The sequence below is a fragment of the Mastomys coucha genome, unplaced genomic scaffold, assembly GCF_008632895.1.
Source record: "Mastomys coucha isolate ucsf_1 unplaced genomic scaffold, UCSF_Mcou_1 pScaffold20, whole genome shotgun sequence".
NCBI classification, from domain to species: Eukaryota; Metazoa; Chordata; class Mammalia; order Rodentia; family Muridae; genus Mastomys; species Mastomys coucha.
The window spans coordinates 9202769-9224112 of record NW_022196903.1 but is presented as its reverse complement, the minus strand read 5'-3'; the positions used below and the strand labels follow the sequence as shown (position 1 = coordinate 9224112).

General features: G+C 41.2%; 1 pseudogene; it reads right to left on the bottom strand.

The window, feature by feature from the left end:
* LOC116098479 overlaps positions 1–14736 on the bottom strand; it is a 38323-nt pseudogene extending 23587 nt beyond the window's left edge.
* Positions 14737–21344: the final 6608 nt, after the last annotated feature.

Below are 21344 nucleotides of genomic sequence, written 5' to 3'. Positions count from 1 at the left end.
GTTGCTGCAGAAGGAACCTAGTGTCCGCGTGTCTTCTTCCCGGCGAGAAGACTGCACGGGCTACAGATACCACAGAACTAGATATTTCACTGTGATTTCTCTACTGTAACAGATTACAATACATAGAAGATATGACACAAATTAAGTCTTCCCTCCCACAGGTTATTTGTGTCTGCTACTTTGCTACAGTGATGCAAAATGACTAATACAATAGAAACCCATCTAAGCTTTTTATTTGCATGGAATGTTAGAAATGCTTTGGAGTAACATACATATATATCGACATATGTATGTGAAGCATATTTTATACCATAAATATATATTGGTTTTGTCAGTTTTAAAGCCATTGATGACTATGATTCCGCCTTCTAAGTGAGATTCAAGCATCTTCACTTGTGACTTCCTTCTTGTTGAGCTTCATTGCATTTGTGGAGTATAGAATGGGTATCCTGTATTTTATGGCTGATATCTACTTATATAGTGATTATATACCAGTGCTTTTGGGACTGAATTACCTCATGCAGAATGATATTTTTCAAGATCTATCCATTTGCTTGCAAAATTCATGGTGTCTTTGTTTTTAATAGTTGAATAGTATTTCATTTCATAGTACTCTTTAGGCATAAGAGGCAGATAAAGGGAGAGAACTCAGAGGGAGATGAGATAAGAAGGGGAGTGGGGGGGTTCTGGATCAGGTATATGGAGGGACTGAAGAGATGAGGCAAAGAGAAAATGAATAAAAATCTGCAGCTGACAGGGGGCAGTGCATCTCCAGAAAAACACAGAGATCTGGGATAAGGGAGACATCCAAGAATCCATGGTAGTGAGCTTAGCTGTGACTCACAGCAGTGGGGATATGGAACCTGAAGATGCCACCTCCTGTAGCCAGGCAGGAACCCTAATGGAGTTATAGAGACAACAATCCACCCACAAAACTTTCAACCCCAAAATTATCCTGTCTACAAGAAATGCAGGGACAGGCAATGGATCAGAGACTGGGGGAATGGCCACCCAATAAACCTGCCTAACTTGAGACCCATCTCATCGGCAAGCACCAACCCCTGACACTGTTAATGATATTCTGTTACCCTTGCAGACAGGAGCCTAGCATGGCTGTGCTCTGAGAGATTCCACCCAGCAGCTGACTCAGACAGATGCAGACACCCATAGCCAAACAGGATAGAGCTTTCAGACTCTTATGGAAGGATAGAAAGAAGGACTTTAGACACCAAAGGGAATAGAAACTCCACAGGGAGATTAACCTGGATCCTTGGGGCTCTCAGAGTCTAAATCACCAACCAAAGAACAAAGTCTTCCCGCATGTAAGTAGCAGATGTGCAGCTTGGTTTTCATGTCCTGAACAACTAGAGCTGGGGCTATCCCAAAAGCTGTTGCCTGTCCGTGGGATATGTTCTTCTAGGTGGGGTGCCTTGTCTGGCCTCAGTGGGAGAGGATGTGCCTAGCCTCCAAGAGACTTGAAGTGCCAGGTGGGGATATATGCAGGAACCCCCCACTCTCTCAGAGGAGAAGGGGAGGGGAGATGGGGAAAGGATTGTGGGAGGGTGTAACTAGGAAGGGGGCAGGCAGTGAGTGGGATGTAAAGTGAATAAGTAAAAACAAAATTCAAAATTTAAAAAGCCATTAATGAAAGCCATCTGTGAAAAGAGAGCCCCACAACTATGATTTCAGTAACCACAAGTCCTACTCATTCACACATCCTACAGCACATGTGAGTTCATTTAAAAATTTTTTGGTATTATAATTTGATTACATCTCTTCCTTTTCTTACTTTACAGCCCCCCATATACCTCTCTGCATTCTCCATCAAATTCATGGCCTCTTTTTTACTAATTGCAGGCATATGAGTATATGTATATGTAAGCATGCATATGTATATATAAGCATGTATATGCATATGTGTACACACAAGATATATATATGCATATACACACATATTCATGTGTGGATATATACACATATATATGTATATATATATATATACATATATATGTATATATATACCCTGTTCATTCTGTATAATGTAATGCTATCTGCACATATGTTTTCAGGCCTGACCATTGACACTGGACAAGGAACTGTTGTGTTCCTTCCTGTGTAAGGCCACCTCTCTCATTTCTAGCTTTCTTCAGTTATCTGCAGTTCTTATGTAGGAAGGAGGCCCCTCTATAGTTCTGTGTGTAGGATTGAATTCTCAGGGGTTTCCTCTATCTAGTTTGGCATGTTTATTGGTATCATCCTTGTTCAACTCACGTTTGGACAATTGTGTTGGTAAGATTTTGTGAGTGTAGCTTTGGCTATTACTAGGAGATACAACCCCCCTCCCCAATTCCCTAGTTCTTATAACCTTTCTACTTCTTTCTCTGCAATGTTCACTGAGTCTTAGGAGTGAGATTGTTTTGTAGATATATCCATTGGGACTGGGTTCCATACTCTGCATTTAATTGTATGAGTTCTTGATGGTTCTTGTAGTTTCTTGTGAAAAGAGAAAACCAACAAATAGTTCTTCCTTGCCATTTTACACTTCATATGAACTCACATGTTGACCTATTTAAAATAGAAGCAAGAATTGAAATGCATCCATGTCTCACTATCACCTGGAAGAAGAAAAAGGGATATTCTAAGACTGTGTATCCTTCTCCTTCTAAGTATCTGTACAGTCTTCTCTCCCAAAGAAGAAACACTCTATATTTTGATCTATGTTGGTACTTGCAGGATCACCTGTGAGATAGTCTGTATCACTGGCCTTGATTCTTCTCGCTATGTACATGTGCTTCCAGCCTGTGTGTATACCAGGAGCCATATGACTGCAGCTGTGGCCAAAAGAGGAGATATGTTGATCTACATCTTATTTTAAAATGTTTGTTTTCATTTGTGTGTACACATGTATTCCTGCATGAGTTCACATGCACCATGTGTACACCAGTGCCGGTGCCTGCTAGAGGTAGGCCTTTCATCCTCTGGTAACAAAATCATAGGTTATTGTAAGCCATTTGACATGGGCACTGGGAGCCTAATCTTTGATGTCTCTGCAAAAGCACCAAGTCCTATTAACTACTGAGTCATCTCTCCAGACTCCTATGTCTTAATGTTAGGTTGACCACTGGCTTTTGTGGTTAACAGAATGGAGCAGAAGTGGAAATAAACCAGTTCCAAGTCTAAATTCTACAAAGCGAATTGCATTTTGCCATTGCCTGGAGGACATGACCTGCCTAGGGTGCAGGGTCTATGATAAAGAAAAAAGGCAAGGTCTAGAAATAGTTCAGTGAGACTCTAGAAAGCTAAGATTCACAAAAGCATGAATAAATTCTGATTGTTGATGGGCCCAGGAATTTGTTTTGTTTTTGTTTGTTTGTTTGTTTTGTTATTTATTTATTTATTTATTGCAGAATATTGCTTCCAGATATATGTGACAGTTACGATGTTGAGAGTTTATTTGTGTTTAAATCCAAACTTTATTTTCTAAGGATTCTGCATTAGTGTGAACGTCTATACCTAGAAGGGGCAGTTAATGTAAATGTAAACATGGCTACTGACCCTTCTCTGGGGACCAGGAGACAGATCCCCATTGAAAAGGGATAGACTAGGTATTGTGAGCTAAGTAAGCAGCCAAAATCAATCATATGTTTCTTCTACTTCATGTTCAAAGTACTACAGAACAAACCCATACCTTAAGAGAAAAGTATGTGTGTGTGTGTGTGTGTGTGTGTGTGTGTGTGAAAAAATTTGTTTCTTGTAAGAAAGCTCTGAAATCCATAGACAACTAAACTTTGGAGAAAATTTTTTTAAAAAGTCTCTTTAAAAAAAGGAAGATAGAAGGCAAGTGGAGATGCTTAAGTACTATATATCAGAAGCCAGAAGCTTTGGGTGCAATGTGATCAACGGCTTACCAGGAAATCAAGTGTGAAATAGAAGGAGTGGTGAGTAATCCCTGCCCCTCGGCCCTCCATGTGCAGTTTGTGAGTCTGTGAGCATGGGCTGCCAGTCACTCCAGCAGTCAGCCATCAGATGTGGTTCTGAGCCTACTGAAGAACACAGAGAGGGGTTTTTTAATGGAGAAAAGGGATAAGGGTAGAGAAGGGAAGTTGTGATACAATCATAGCTGTATTAAATTTAACTAGTACATGGGCAATGTTAGTCCTGGACTTGAATGATGAATTTAAAATGAGAGAGTTATTACACAGCAGAAAATGGATTATTCAAATCTGCTTCATGGTAGCAAGAAAACAAATTGGTAAAATCCCAAGCTGTACTTGCCTTAAACATAGGTGACTCTGTCTCCTGTAATCACTCTTTAAGACGTATGATGAAAATTTGTAGATTTGAAATGGAGAAATATTTATAATGCATATAATATTACTTATACCTAATATCTGAAAACTCTAATTACCAAGCCATTTCTATAAATATTAAAATAGATTGCATCTTTAATCTTATTTACCATTTCTGAAAATAAAATTTGATTCCTTATTGTTTTATCCACTTATAAAAATACATTTAGATACCCATGTTTATAATACTTGAGATAATATGCTCATTATAAAGATCAAGTGCTAAAAATCTATATGGAATAATTCACAACATATTATAAACCAAGGCCAAAAGGACTATGACTCTTTCTCAAAAAAAAAAATATAGTTCTGACAACAATACATAATTCTTATCCAACATCAAGCTGACTGAAAGTTGAAGCAATTAATAATTATAATAGTTGCCAGTAATAATGAGGACATTAGAGAAGTTGAAAAGGGCGTACCAAGGGCTTGCCAAACAAATCATAAATCTGAACAATGAGTTTTAACTAGGCTATCCAGAGCCATCAAGAGGAGATGGAAAGCCATTATATAATCCTACAAAGAAATAATACTGGGACATGGGACATAGTAGTGGGTGGCGATTTGGTGACTTTATTAAAAAAGTAGCCATCTTCATCTTGTGTTTCCTCCTAGGCAGTATGCTGAGACTAGATAATTCTCTGAAGGAAAGTTAAGTCTTCCCCTCTGCCCTTGACCTACTGAGTCTGAGGTCCCCAAATGTACCAAGAATCAATATCTCTAATGGGCTTCTCAATGAGTTTTTTGTGCCATAGAGCTTGGAAGCCTTGGCTTTGGAGGAATGTGTGTGCTGACACATTTGAACATGCATGCCGGCCAGCACTCCGTAGCCACTTGGAGTTCAAGGAAACCTGAGCTAGGCTTGGCCCTCGGGTTCTGCACTTGCAAACCTCTCCTCTTTCTTCCCAGTGGTTAAGAATATGTCTTCCTTTAATCATGCTGGAGAGAGAAGGCATCACTATCTATCTACTACTCAAAAATTTAAAACTCTTCAAGATGTCTTAGGTGAAAATCAGATTGTCCAATGAAGTGACTGTGATTACACTGCCAGAGAATCTAATCAAATGAAAGTCTAAATTATTAATCATTTGCATTATTTATTTGGACTATGTAGTAAAAGAGGACAACTGCAGACTGGATTTCTCATGAAATGTGTGTTTTTTGGATTCTGTTCATGCTGTTTCAGATTATAAAAGAACACACTGTACTTAATACGCAGATCTTTCCCTTTTTTGTTTATTGATCTTTAAAACCACATAGCTATAACTACGCCACTGGTTGTGCCACACAACAAACTGATAATAAGGGAAAAACTGAAAATTGCCATCATCTATCCCCACAACATTGTGATAAGTAATCAAGCCAAGGCTCACATGATGCTGAATCAGGGCTCACATGAGCTATATTAAGCACCAGGACTCCTGGGAACCTGTGCTGGCCCCACAATACCTGTGGTGAGGAGGCTGATGCTTATGGAAATAAGATCACTGATGGGGTAGACAAGAGGGCACAGTGGAAAGTCCTCCCTTCCAAGATGCTCACATCCAAAGCTCAGGTTGAGATTTTAAGTTTTTATTTTTTCTCCTTAAGGTAAAAAGTCAGCAAAGAACACACAACAAGGATTTTGGAGATCTTTAGCTTTAGATCTTAGCTTAGTTCCTTAGGTAAGAGAGCAAATCTATACCTTGATCCTTGTGCAATATTTTTGAAGGAAAGCTCAGGATACCCTAGAAATCAGATGGCAAAAGAGGAACCCTTAAAGCAATCTCAGATATTTAATTATACAATATAAGCACACCACACACACACACACACACACACACACACACACACACACACACACACGAACATATATACTTTAACATTTGTGTCAGCCTGAAAGGCTGGATACAAAGAAGGGCCAGCAGAGGCAGACTTCACACAGTTCTGTTTGCATGAGGAACTAGAAGCCACTTTGAAAAACTCTTTCAAGAATTTCAAGTCAAATAAAATTTCTGTGAGAGCACTGTGTCAGCACAAGGACAATAACACTTTGAAACAGCTAAGTTACAGATAAAGAGTCTGAAGGATGGGAAGTGAGAAACAAAAGACAATAAAAGTTGTTGATGTTTCCAGATTCCCACTGAAATGCAGAGAATAAAACTATAAAGCAATAGCTTCAGTGTGCTTAAGAGCACCTGGAGGAGACGCCCTGATGAGGAAGTGTCCAGCTCCACAGTAGAGGGAACCTGGGGCCTAGGCCTGGAGGAGACGCCCTGATGAGGAAGTGTCCAGCTCCACAGTAGAAGGAACCTGGGGCCTGGGCATGGAGGAGACGCCCTGATGAGGAAGTGTCCAGCTCCACAGTAGAGGGAACCTGGGGCCTGGGCATGGAGGAGACGCCCTGATGAGGAAGTGTCCAGCTCTACAGTAGAGGGAACCTGGGGCCTGGGGAAGACACCCTGATGAGGAAGTGTCCAGCTCCACAGTAGAGGGAACCTGGGGCCTGGGCATGGAGGATGACCAGCCTTTTCAGGAATAGGGGATGGGTAAGTTCTCCTATGAAGATACTGTGGATGGAAAAGAGAAGCCATGATAATAAGGAATTCAGAGTAATGGGTGTGTGTATAATTAAAGCATGTTATGCATATATAGGAAATGCCAGGTGAAACCATTTTCTAATGTGTGCTAATACAAAAATGGAAGAGGAGAAAAGAATTTTATTTGCAAACTACCAGGTCTTACTTGGTTCTATGGTAGTCCATAACACATTTCCTCCCTTTCTCCCTCCCTCCCTCCCTCCCTCCCCTCCTCCCTCCATGTCTCCCTCCCTGCCTTCCTCCATCCCTTCCTTTCTTTTCCTTTTTTTCAATTCTTTCTTTTCTGTGTTAAGACATGGTCTCACTATACAGGTCCTGACTGGCCTAGAACTTTCTATGCAAAATGTGCAAGCACATCTACTTTGCCTCCTAAATTCTGGGATGAAAGAGGTACTACCACACACACCCAATTGTAAGATGGATCTTCAAATTTTGAAAATTTAGGCATTCTTTCTGTTTTCTCACAGGTCAGTATATCCAGACCTGCAATATCTGATTGATTAGCTTCTGTCTACACGTGGGTAAAACCACTTGCTGGGAAAGTGTGAGGAGCCATGTTTGAATACCCAGGACACACAAAAGACATGCATGCATGCAAACATTTATAATGCCAGTATTCATGTGATCAGGTGGAGGCAGACTCTAGAGAATCTGTGGAAGCTAGTGACCCCACTAACCTGGCATTCACAGTAGGAAAAACAAAAAACAAAAAATAGGAAATCCTGTTTCAAACAAAGTGGAAGGTGAGGCTTGACACAAAAGACAGTGCTCTAACCTCTCCATATGCACTCTGACATGCACACCCCTCTACACACACTTTAAAGTTCTCTTATCGCACAGGAAACCTCATCTTCTTCAACACACGATGAGTAATCTTGCTCAGTGCCTGCTAGCACTGCAGCAGACATCAAATCCCAGAGCTATTTATATTCTGCCCATTCAACACCCATGGGATCTCTGTCTGCAATAGGCTACTCCTGCTTTAATTATCCATGAATTCTTGGAATATGCTTTCCCCTTTCTTGTGTCACCTTTCTTGTAGTCTATGTACATGACTGAACACGGTAGTACCCACCACCACCCCAAATCAGGTACACTCATGGGAGATTGCATTTTGGAAAACTACAGCAGTCAGAAGGCAACACCCATTGCTTACATGTCCATGTGCTGTCAAGAGTGATGGCAAGTGGCAAGGGAGATGTTCTCCTTCCAGAGACAACTGATTTGAAAGTAGTACCTCATGCCCCATGTCAACAATGGACATCCCTGTGCTGGCCCAGGATGGAAGAACTTCTTTGACTGTGAGTTACTTGTCAACAAATTCTATTTTAACTCAAATGAACAATTGGGAGTTCAGCTGCTTATAAATAGAATTCATCATTCTACCCACATTGTAAAGAGTTCACTCTGTAGCATTTGCCCACACACATCAAATCTGAGTCTTGTGCTAGATACTCTTGAGAACTGGAAAGATAACCTCATGTAACACTTGTTTTCAAGGGGCTGCAAATTCAAAGAAAAGGGCAATCATAAACTAGAAAGAATACTATACACAACCAAGAACAAAAAAAAAAAACTGCTTTGGCATCATGGAGGCCCAGTGGACACAGAGAAGGACAGCGTATTGCAAAAGATTCTAAGGAGAAGTTGATGCATGAACTAAGCTGGTCAAACAATTGATAGTTTTGAGTTTGATAACAAGCAAAACAGAAAAAAAAAAAAAGCCATTACCCACGGGTAGACAATAGCTAATGTGTAAGATACGAAGGGGGCACTCTTCAGTCTCAGGAAAAGCAGTCAGAATATGGTAAGTGAGGGGAAGAGGGAGAGGAGAAAGCAGGGAAATGGAAGAGGCTAACAATAGTGGCCAGCATTATCTGAGCGCCTCCTGCATATACCAGCCGAAGCATCCTACCTCAGTCATGCCTTCCTCACTACAGATGCAGATTGATAGCTCTATTACTCTCAGTCTCAAATATAGAGAAGTAAACTGTTTAGGTCATGCATCTACGGCGGATTAACAGAAGGAAATCCGTACCATTTAATCTACCTCCCACATCCCACATGTTAAAAACCATGGATGTATATATCAAATATTATCAACTTGTATTCATAAGGTGACACTTCAAGAATGGGTAAACATATAGATTCCATACTGCTGATGACCTCACTTAACTGCAGTAGGTCCCAGTGTTGTTACAAAGTCATATCCTATGCTAAGGAAGCTATGGTTGGCCCTCTGGCAGCAAACAAACTTATGTGTTAGTATGAACACAAGGTATTAACAGAGTTGAGAGTTCATTGAGGGTGGAAAGTGTACCTGGAAGAGCTTACACACAAGTGTGTGTATATGTGTGTGTATGTGAGTGTGTGTATATCTATGGTTGTGTACTGCAGCCTGTCTTACAACCCATGCAATGACAAGATAACAAAAAGGGATACTTTCAGAAGAATGATTCAAAGCAGAGGAAGGGTCTGGATCAGAACGATGGCTCTCAATCTAGTATCTTTGTGACCCTGTGCAAATTGTTTTGCCCTCCAGACTTCAGTTCCACACAAGCAGAGAAATAGAAGCAAAATTGTTATTCTATACCCTGGCAAAGAATCAGATGTGCTTTCAGAAATCAGACTTTTATACTATATAATAGATTGGTGGTAGCATGATGCACATATCATATACACACAAAGTGACCCAGACCCAGACCTTAGCACAACTGACACCATGATGTAAGGACCATTCAGGCCTGGAACCCAGCAAATAGGCAGCACCATTTGCCATAACAAGAACAAAGACTTAATCCATCAGAGTCCATGACTCTAGGAAAGTCTCAAATGTGCTAACCTTGATTTTTGCCATTTGTAGTTTTGGTTCTGGTTAACTGTTCTTGCTAACAGGGATATGGCAAGCCAAGGCATGTTTTTTGCCCTTAAAAGTTCGCCTCAAGAAAGGCTCAAGACTGTATTTGGCACACATAGCTCCTGAATACACTGGCTGGCTGATAAAGACTTTCTGTTTGCTTTGATCTATGTCCAAGTGGTCTTCTTGTAAAGTCTAAGACAGTTCTTTGTAATCATCCATTGATTTTCATAGTAAAACATAGGGATGTTTACATGAAGGATACATTGAAACTATACTTGGATGTAGCACCACATGCTAGTGATCTTAGTACTTCTGATTTGGAGGCAAGGGGATTAGGAGTTCAAGGCCAGCATCAAATCCATTGCAAAGCAGGGCCAACCTAGATAGACTACATGAGACTGTTTCAAAACAGCAAACCAAAAAAGTGTATATAAGTTCACATAAGGTCTCATGATAACCCTCCTTATGTTTTCTTGTTAGAGTTCAGATTGGGTCAATTGGCCACATATCCTAGTTTGTGGGGCTGAAGTGAGTTCAAGATTGTCTTAGGCTACAGGGCAATCTAAAGTCAAAGCAATTTAAAAAAAAAACAAAGGTTGAGAATACAGACAATGAAGTTCTTGCTTAACATGTACAAGATAGATGAGGCCCTAGGTTCAGACCACAGTGCCAACCGACCAAACAAACAACCAAAGAGACAAATTTGTATTTCCAAACTATAGGTGAAGGATTATATTCTATTTATGATGTTCCTTGTTTTGGAATTGTGGGCATTAAGTAGGAAAGTGCACACAGAGCATTGAAAACCTGATATATCTCAGAAAGACCGAGTTACCAAGCCTAAGACTCCCAAGGTGCTGCCTGAAAAAGAGGTCCTGTAGTTGGATCCACCTTTCTTCCCCCTTTCATAGAAATTCTCCTCTTTGCTCTGTGTACCCCCTCATAATATTTCCTTTATTATTTTCTTGGCAGCCTGAGCAGCTCATCATGCAAACAAACCCCACATAAAGACCCTGTTTTCTAAGGTAAGTGCTACATACTACATCCACCCAATCCTATTCAGCTTATCACCTAGACGTTCCTCTGGCAGTCCATTTTGGGAGGTGTGGGATTGGGGTCTACCATAATCTTATATGTACAGTATGTTGGGAGGGTTCGTGTGTACAGGTGTGTATGTACAGGTGTGCTCACCCATATAGGTGTATGTTGGCATTAGGACGTCTTTCCTCAATGACTTATCCACCCCTCTTTTTAAGAGAAAGATTCTCACTGAACATCAATTTTGCTGGTTGGCTATGTTGGCTGACTGTCCTGTTCCAGGGATCCACAGCTGCACCTACAGCGCTGAACTTACAGTGCTGTAAGTATACAGCATTATACCCAGAGATTATGAAGGTTCTGGAGATCTTAACTCAGGTCCAACTCACATCCTCATATAAAACAGTTTACCCACTGAGCCATCTCCTCAGGTCTACAATAGGATTTGAAGCAAAATATTGTTAAAAAATAAGAAAACTTGTGATAAGAAGAAAAGATGTGAAAAACATTTCAGAAGAAATACACACACACACACACACATACAGACACACACACACACACACACACAGACAGACAGACAGACAGACAGACAGACAGACAGACAGAGACAGAGAATTTTGCCAACCAGTGGTCAGTGAGGAAATAGAACTGATTGAGTACGAACTGTGATGCAGATATACCATCAGTGCTCTCTCTTTTAGACAGCCCATTGCTTCCATTGCCCCTCTTCCCAAGCCCTCATGCTGATTGTTGGCCTTTGTTGCCCCTGCTAAATCATCACAACCATAACCATCCTTCCATGAAAATATTGCCATATGATGTATTTAGACTTTGTAGCATGGTACCTTCTGTCTCAAAGTCCCATAGAAGTATTATTACTAAATCTATCCCACAGGTGAAACAGTAAGCTCTAAGAGTGGTGATTGGAAACTTGGGATTTTTAATTTCTTGCCAACAAACATTGCCTTGGAAGGTGGCAAGCTTTCCACAGCAGATGATTTCTACAAAAATCCAAGTGGTTCTTTTTAGCAGAGGCCCTAGAAACAAAGCCGCTGGGCAAGGCACAGAAATTTCTGACACCTCCCTTAACCAAGCAACAATCTGCTTTGGTTGGACAAAGACATCAGATGGACATCAGATCCACATGCAGAGTGACAACGTGTTCCCTGTCAACAACAAAAGACAAAAACCCTGCGTTGATGCAGAGACCACGAGTTTTCTCATCCTGATTGACTTACCTGGGGGATTCTCAAAACCCTGAGTTCTGGGCTCCATTCCCAGAGATGCTGAGGTTGTGGATGGTAGCAAAGGCTAGGACTCTGTGCTTCATTATGCAGCCCAGACGCTGCTGCCACAAAGGTGGTCATGGGAACCACTGACCCAGAAACTTGGAAAACACAAGTGATAAACCAGTCAGTTTAATTTCTGGCAATTTAAAAATCTGTGGCCTCACTGGGGACAGAGAGCAAATGCCCTTGGAATGACAATGTGAACAGCTATAATAACTATTCACCATTTACCTTTGCCTGGATGGCATTGGGGATTTGCAGGGGAAGTGTAAAATTGTAAACTGGAAAGCCTAAAGCCAGGAATGGTTAATGAAGGCACTAGAAGATGTGTCTGGAAACTCTCTACCCAGCCTTGTTGCTATACTCCCCCTCCTTCTCCAGCCCTTCTATTTCACTGCCCTCCCCTCCCTACCTCAAGTGAAAGCAGCTTTCAGTTGCAGGATGACACTTCAAAAATCAAACAGAAACCAGAAAATCACTTCTCTGGTTAGCATCTGTGTAGCAATATGTTTACCACTTCTATGCAGCCCAGAGCCACTGCCAGGAAAATAAAAAAGAGAGAGCGAGAGCGAGAGAGAGCGAGAGAGAGCGAGAGAGAGAGAGAGAGAGAAAGAGAGAGAGAGAGAGAGAGAGAGAGAGAGAGAGCGAGCAAGCAAGGGCTCTCTTCATCTAATTACTTCTGCAGAAGAAAAATGTGTTAATTAACTGACCTTAATAATTCATATATATATATATATATACACACACATCCATACATATATACTGAAGGATCATTAGATTTGCATTCAAGACCTGGCATCTGAATCAGGGGTCATCCAAACAATCTCACAGCCTCATTTTGGAGAGATGATCTATTTTTGTTTTCTCAGGAACAAGCCTACCACCCCCAATGTGATTGAAGAATCTTTCTCCAAATTATGGGTTGACTATAATACCTTGATTCCTTCAATTTTCCTCAGCACCTCCAGGGGAATGAGAAATATTTTTAGAATCACAACAGCCTAACACATTAATTGGATTTCATTATGCTGGCTGCTGATTGGAACATGATACAGTCAAGGCAAATGTGACTATGTGTGTCCTCTGTAGATTTACAAAACAGGAAGAGGAGGAACAACAAAAAAGGCTTGCTTTTAGGGGGAGTTAATAGAATCATTAAAATTATATATTCCCTAACAAATAAGATACCTACTGTATAGCAACCTGCCAAGAAAGTGGTTTGCCCGGCCTTAGTGTCTGAAGGCAGTCTAATGGAGATAAGGGATATGTATAATCCTATTTTCAAAATACTGAGTATCCCTAGGTGCATATACAGTTTACATTTGGTATTTTTTTAGTCCACAGACGGAAAGGGGTAATGAATCATGATATATTCGCAATGAAAACAAAGTCATTTTTCAAAATCCTTTAAAACATACCAGCACCATCTATGGAGACACACATAGATGGAAACTGTGGGTTTGTTTTAAAGTGGATGACAGCAGCTTTTCCAGTCTGTCAGTGGTGACAACAGAAATGCAGCTGGCCATGTTGGCAGGCATAGAGCACCTGCCCCTGGCAGCTACTCTGGCCCACCCAGCCAAGGCTATCACTGCAGTGTGTGGCCACAGCTGAGCCCCAGAGACAGCAACAAAGCCAGAGGACACCCACCATACAAGATACCATGCCAGAGCCAAAGAGCATTGCCAACCCAGGATCCCATCCAGGGTTCCTGGGTGCTGTGCATTGCATCACTGCCTCCTCTCATGCATATGTCCCTAGTGTCTCAGAATAGGACCTTATTTGGAAATAAGGTCACTGCAAATATAATTAGTTAAGGAGCAGTCATGCTGAAGTTAAGGGAGATCCTTACTCAGTATGCCTCTATTAAAAGAATAACACAAAAGGAAAAGGTATACTCACTGGGAAAAGGTGATATGCCAATGTGAGTCTCTGCTACTTACCTGGAAGCCAGTGTCCACTAGGAATGAGGCCTAGAGCGGATCTTCCCCTAGGACCATCAGAGGTAGTGTGGCCTGGGTGACATCTTGATTTCAGACTATAGCCCCTTGAAACATGAAACAACAAATAAAGGTTTTTCTAAGCACCTGGTTTCTGGAGCTTTGCCCTGGTATCCCTAGCAAACTGATGCACTGGGCCAAAGAAGATGCTTGAATGGGTAGCCAAGGCTTGACTCCAGGCACTAGAATCCAGCTGTGCCAGTTCAAAGCCCAGCTGTCAGGCCTTAGTCAGTCTAACTCTTCAGACCTATTTATCCACCCATATATTTATTAGAACACTTGCATAGCACCTCTTGCTAAATAGGCAAATGAGATTATGCTAAGGATGTCGTTAGCCTTGTGTCTGGCAAATGATAAACATTCAGAATAAAATTAATTGTCTTCTAAGAGGATGCTGGATAAAATTAGCAAAGGAAAGAAAATCCTGGATATTCATCCATTCTTTCTCTTATATGGTTACCTCCTTCCCATAATAAGTGAATTGCAATAGGTGCTTTCATCCCGGTGGCTGAAGTTATTCATTTGCATGGCTGAGTCACCAACATTATACCTCTGCTCATGTCCTCCTCTTCCTATCATTGCTTCTCTGGCTTTCAAATCCCAGCAGCTTTTCTCCATTTGCTCCCACCTCCTCATTCCCAGAAAAACGTCTTTTTCTCCTGTCCTTTCCCAATGGCTTAGTCTACCTCCAGCTATAAATGTTCTTGTTCTATAGCTGGTCTGCCTTGAGTAACCTCCCACAGCATCCTCCCTTCCTTTACAACCCCCCCCCCTTTCACCCTACCTTCACAAAACAGCCATCCACATCTAAAGACAGTGAATGGAACCTGGAGGCAGGTTTTCCCACTCAGACCTAAATATCATCAATTACCTTCTAACCTTAACCCACCCACAGCTGATGAAAATAAGCCTTTCAAACAGAGAATGAGACATAATCATCCAACCACTTCTCAAGGCAACACGAGGAGTTCCATTCCCACCCCTGGATGAATCTGCATGTGCAAAGCAGGAGGGAGAGCTGCTGAAGCAATGGTCTGAGCCACATTATCTCCTTAGCCCAGCAAAAGTATCTATTGCATGCCTCCTGTACAGAAGTAGAGGACCAGAATCATTCACTTGCACACACAGAAGGTAAGTCACATTGCCCAGCAAACCCTCCTTTCTTCTGCCACTGGAATCACCATGAGTCAACCCTTTGGAATTTTCCAGAACTTGTTTTAGAGGCAGCCTTGAGGGCAGTCACTAACATTGCATCACATTATCCCCATCCCCTTGTCATCTGTAATTGACCTAGGTATAGGTACATGACCTAAAGTGGAACAATCCCTAAGCCTGACCCTGACTCTGACCCTGACCCTGACCCTGTTCCTCATCCTCATCCTCATCCTCATCCTGTTGACATTTAGACACAAGTTCAAATACAGGCATTTTCTCCTTGGGGTAGCTAAACTAGAAAGTTGTTTTCATAACCAAGGTTATGTTCCTTACCACATCAAGAGGTCTCTCCCTGTTGGAAATGAGGAACAAGAGAAGGAATGGACCAGAGACATGCAAAGCTATGGCAACACCACTTAAGCCAAGCTTCAGATCATATTCACGTCTCTGCACATGCCAAGCTTCTCTGTTTCAAAGAACTTCTGATTTAAAATGTAAAAAGGAGTTCTGACCCTTGCATCCACAAGCTCATCTGCACCTGTGTGGATGTATTGATGGTTAATGGTCCACATCTGTTCTTTGTTACTGCTTGTTTAATATTTTGTTCAGCACCACTGCTCAGCAGAGAAGTCCTGACCCATCAGAGTGGGTGGCTGGCAGTACCAAACAGGCTGTGGGTGGCAGCCTCTGTTCTCTGTGTACTCTGGTGGCCTCTTCAATATTGCTGCCTCTCTAACTTCTACCTCAGCAGAGATATTAGAAAGGATTGAAAACTCCCTCCCTCCTCTGAAATGTGAAAGAGAACTGCAGGGGCTGAAGCTCTTTACTTATTATTTTCTCAGTCCCCAGATAGAGACTCTTAAAGTAGTAAGAGCTCAGAGACGTGCCACAGAAGTATAGACAACTCAAAAATGCCAAGTTGATATTTACATGCACAAATGTATATATATATATAATTTCAAAGGAAAAAAAGCCACAGGGTATGACTGATCAGTCTCCCTGGGAAGCTGGCACTGCCAAAACAAGAACAGGTGGACTTTTAGGGAGACTGAGTTTGAGTAGGGTGTTTCTGAGTAACCCAAATATGATAAGTTTCAGTTGTGTCTCCCAAAGCTCAGATATTGACACTGTGATACTATTTGATTTACCAGACTTTGGAAGAAAATTGGGTTAAGGAAGTAAGTGATGAGATTAGTTCCATTTAAACAGAGACATAGGAAAATCTGCTCTGCCCTTAGTCCCATTTCCATGTAAATGCATACCAAGAAGGTTGCTGTCTACAAGGCAGAGAAAGGACTCGCACCCTGTACCATGCTTGCACCTTCATTATTGCATGACCAAGAACCTGAGGCAGTAGTAGGGGAAAAGCTACTACTGTTATTCTGCTGAAGGAACATAGCAAAAAATGCTTTCTAATGAAATATTGCTGTACCCATAGACCAGATCATCACTCAGCCCACATCTGAGCATTTTCTTCATGCAGTAGACAATGTACAGAGAGTGAGAGACTCTGGAGCACTCAAGTAAAAATGAAACATCTTTATCAACCCACTTCCTCTTCCTTTAAGGCTCAAGGATCTATCTTAGAAGATGATATGGAAAGATTATACAAGCCAGATGTGATGAATGATTTCAAGGAAACTGTGTCATCTAGACACAATAGGATGGACAAACATGAACTTAAAGAGACTGGGAAAGCATTCACAAGACACTTACAGAAAAACAAATTCAAATACTGAGGAAGAGGAGTGGACAGAAAGTCTCATTCCTAATCAAGATTTTCATTGCCACGGATAGACACCATGACCAAGACAATTGTTTTTTTAGATATTTTTTATTTACATTTCAAATGATATCTCCTTTCTCAGTTTCCCCTCCAAAAAAGAAAAAAAAAGAAGAGAAAAGAAAAGATAAAAAAACCCTGTTCCCTCCCCCTTCCCCCTGCTCACCAACCCACCCTCTCCCACTTCCTGGCCCTGGCATTCCCCCACACTGGAACATAGAACCTTCACAGGACCAAGGGCCTCTCCTCCCAATGATGACCGACTAGGCCATCCTTTGCTATACATATGCTGCTGGAGCCATGAGTCCCTCCATGTGTACTCTTTGGTTGGTGGTTTAGTCCCTGGGAGCTCTGAGGGTACTAGTTAGTTAAGGAAAACATTTTTTTAGAATGAATCACTTAATGTTTATAATTTTCAAACTTAATGTTTATAATTTTCACCAAAGTACAGTATTTCACTGTTCAGTAGTTTCATAAAGTGTAAGAGTTTGACTTCTTTACATTGCTGATTGTATTTTAAACATTTTCAGGTAACTTGAGGGAGTCAAAGTATTTATGTGGGTCATTTTATAAGCTAATAACACAGCACCCTAAAATTCTGGTTCTAAAAGAAAACATGTAATTGATGCTGGCATACAGTTTCAGAGGTTTAATCCGTTGTCATCATGGTGGGAAATATGGCAGCATCCAGGCTGAGATGGTACCGGGGATGGTGCCAAGAGTTCCACATCTCAGTCTGTAGGTAGCAAGGAGAGACTATGTACCAAACTGGGCATAGCTTGACCTATGACCTTATATTACCCTCAAAGCCCACTTCCACTGTGACATACTTCCTCCAACAATGCTGCACCTCCTAATAGTGTACTCCCTATGGCCAAGCATTCAAACATATGAGTCTATGGGGGCCATACCTATTCAAACCACCACAATACCTTTTAGGAAAGGGAAAACCAGTTTCCTACAAAGGAGTGTCTTCACTGGTTATATTGACCATACTCCAGTGCAAGTTCTATGTCCAGGAGCAGTTGCCCAACACAAAATGGACTCCATGTTTTATTTTGTTTTGTTTTGTTTTGTTTTGTTCTGTCTCTTTGTTTCATTGTTTGGATTTTGTGGAGCTTTTTAAGAAAGTGAAGTAGAAAGAACATGAAGTTAAGTGGGGAAGATTTGAGAAGATCTAAGAGCAGGATAAATAACATAGTCAAAATATATTGTATGAAAACATATAAGTAAATAACTCAAATGGAAAGGATAGAGACAAAGAGTAACCACTCTCTGGTTTATACTCAGTTACTGAGCCTCATGAGCCCCAGAGTATCCCAAGCCTTGGCCCAGTGAGGGCCATTTAGAAAAAAGTCAGTCATTTGAATGATCCTTACAAAACAAACTTCCAGACTTTAGAAGAGGAGATATCACAATATGGTTCCCTATTTCAGTCAGCATTCCCCTTTGCCACGGATTTTATACACCAAGAGGAAGGTTGGTTCTTCTAAGTTAGACAGTTCGCCTACTCTTTTGGACAAAGTAGAGACAGTTTGAGTTACATGGTATGTGCTATGAGGAGGTCTACCACTACCTCAAATTACAGATCTGGTCCCTTATGGCTCTACTCACTAAGTTGCTATTAGGTTCTCAACATATGAACCTAATGGCTATTGGGTTCTCAAAACAAGAAAAACACCAAAAATGATCTCATGGAATACTGCCAGAGACCTTGATGTATAAGCGGAAGCAAATAGATACATCAGTAGAAATTTCACCACAAGTTTCAGGCAGAATAATTCTTGTCCAGTCAAGATCTGTGCACATATCCACAGTTAGTAATAGGAGTTAATAAGTTCCAGTACTACCATTTCCATTTAGGTAGCTGAGAACGGATCAGAAGGGAATATCTGCTTCTTACAAAGCTTCGCACGATGGTAACAGTACCTGGCTGCCTATAGACGTGACAAACAGACTAGTTTAACAGGGCGACTTCTAGTTTTGGGGAAAGGATGCACCAAGCCTGAAGCCACCACTATGGGGGTACCATTATGTTATCACCCTGAAAGTTTGCTGTACTTGTTCTCAAAACTCCAGCACTTTCTGCCTTTAACTTGGTGACACATCTTTTCAATCCCTGGCTCTGATGGCTCTTACTTACCTTACAGTTTCCATCATTAGGAGACCAGGCTAACAGTGACAACTCAATCACTCTGTAGAGACAGAGCCAGGGTCTTGGGAAATTTCACCTTACCTTACCGAGAGAAACATAAAGTGCAAAACCATACCTAGGAGAGGCATCTTAGCTCTGTTATTCCCTAAAACACTTTTACAAGGAAAAGGTGAAAGGCAGACTGAGGCTAAGGTTAAGTAATGGATATTACTAAGCAAAGTTTTCTGGATCTGCCAAGGAACTGAACATTAACAAGTTGCAGCAAGAAACTGACCTGAGATCTGTACACCAGAGATACAGATAAAGACTGAATTGTGTGGCAGATACTATTGAGATGGGAGAGATTATGAACTAAACTTGAGCAAAATACCACTCTATGTGAAATAAATCGCAGCCATGTTAATTGGATTCATCGACTAGGAAATAATTCACACTTATATGGTAAATAAAACCTACCTTGCAGGGTGATAGAGTTCCTCCAATAAGATAGAATTCTATTAGAAATACTATATAGAGTAGTTCCTCAAAAAAAGTCTGGTAGTGGGAGGAGGTCTTTCCAAGGTCATTTCCTCATCTCAGAGTAGGGCAGGCAGGGAAGGAGACTGTTCCTAGAAATTCCACCCCCACCCCCAGGATCTACACATCAGTCACCCTCCTACCTCTGCTGCCAGTTCCCTTCCTCCCACTGATGCAGGTGGGGTTCTTTGGCCACCACTACCATTTTGAGGTCAGTTAACATTGTAGGATGCAAACAAGTTCTAAAGCCGAGTTACCAACCCCAATTCTTCTCCACGTCCATCATCTTGCAATCTAGTTGCCTATCTTACTAACAGCACCTCTACTCTTAATCACCACCAGATTGATTTTTACTCTTTATTCAGTAGCCCTCTCCTTATTATATAGAATAGAATTGTCCTCAGTCCAGAGAGATGGAAACTTTGCTTTGTGCTTGTGGGAGACAATCTCTATTTTCTTATCATGACTGTCCCCCCTGATAAGTGGCTGTACCTTGGGAACCTGGGCCATAGGCAATAATCTATTAGTGTGATAGATAACAGAGCTACTGGTCATGTTGTCAGTTGAGTCTCCAGAGAGACTGCTGTGGAGATAATCAACTGCATTTACAGGATCAGGCCATGAAAACCCCAGGCACCAAAGGTTCTGTGAGCTTCTCTGGTTGACAGCACCTTTAGGGATTGTCACATGTCATAGCCACTACTTTGTGAAAGGATAGACTACTTTGTAAAATGATATATGGAAGGTATTGCTTGGAGCTCATTTGGACTCTGATTCCTAACTTTCTTCTACCAGCTTGTTTTTATCTATAGCAGTGTTTCTCAACCTTCCTAATGTTACACTACTCTTTTAATACAGTTCCTCATGTTGCGATGGCTCTCGGCCATAACATTATTTTTTGCTATTTCATACTGTAATTTTGCTACTATTATGAGTCAGAATGTAAATACCTGATATGCAGGCTATCTGTTATGCAACTGTTGTGAAAGGGGAGTCATGACCTACAGGTTGAGAACCACCACAAACCTTAAAAAAATAATTGAATATAATAGACAAATAGTGTGAATCCTTCTCACTAATTATCAAACCCCAGGATGACCCTTCCTCACCCTTCAAACTTGAAATAAATCATAAGCCTCTCAACAGGCTTTTGGTCCTCTGTTTACTGGTTTTCTGTCTAATCTTGGCAACTCTCCTGTCTATCCAAAACAATTATTTTTAGTGCAGCACAGGCCTTAGCTTGTATGTCCTCTGTAAAGACTTGTGATGATTCCTCCTGCTGTAAAGGATCTACTTCTTAGGCACCATTGCCACCTTCCTGTCTAGGCTCATCCCTTACCAATTCATCTTCATACTTGAAACACCAGCTATTCTGAGCTCCTTCTAGTTGCTCCCTGAAATTCATCCCTTGACTGGAGGCATAGACCTGTCTTATTCCTTCTGCCTGGAACACCTCTATTTCATGCAGGTAAATTCTATACATCCTTTAACTCCACATATTCCACAACATATTAACATTTTGCACAGCTAACTTTCACACAGCCTTTAGGTCCAAATAATTCAGAGAATATTTGACAACTTATTGAGTTTTACAAAGACGGCTGCAATCTCTCTCAT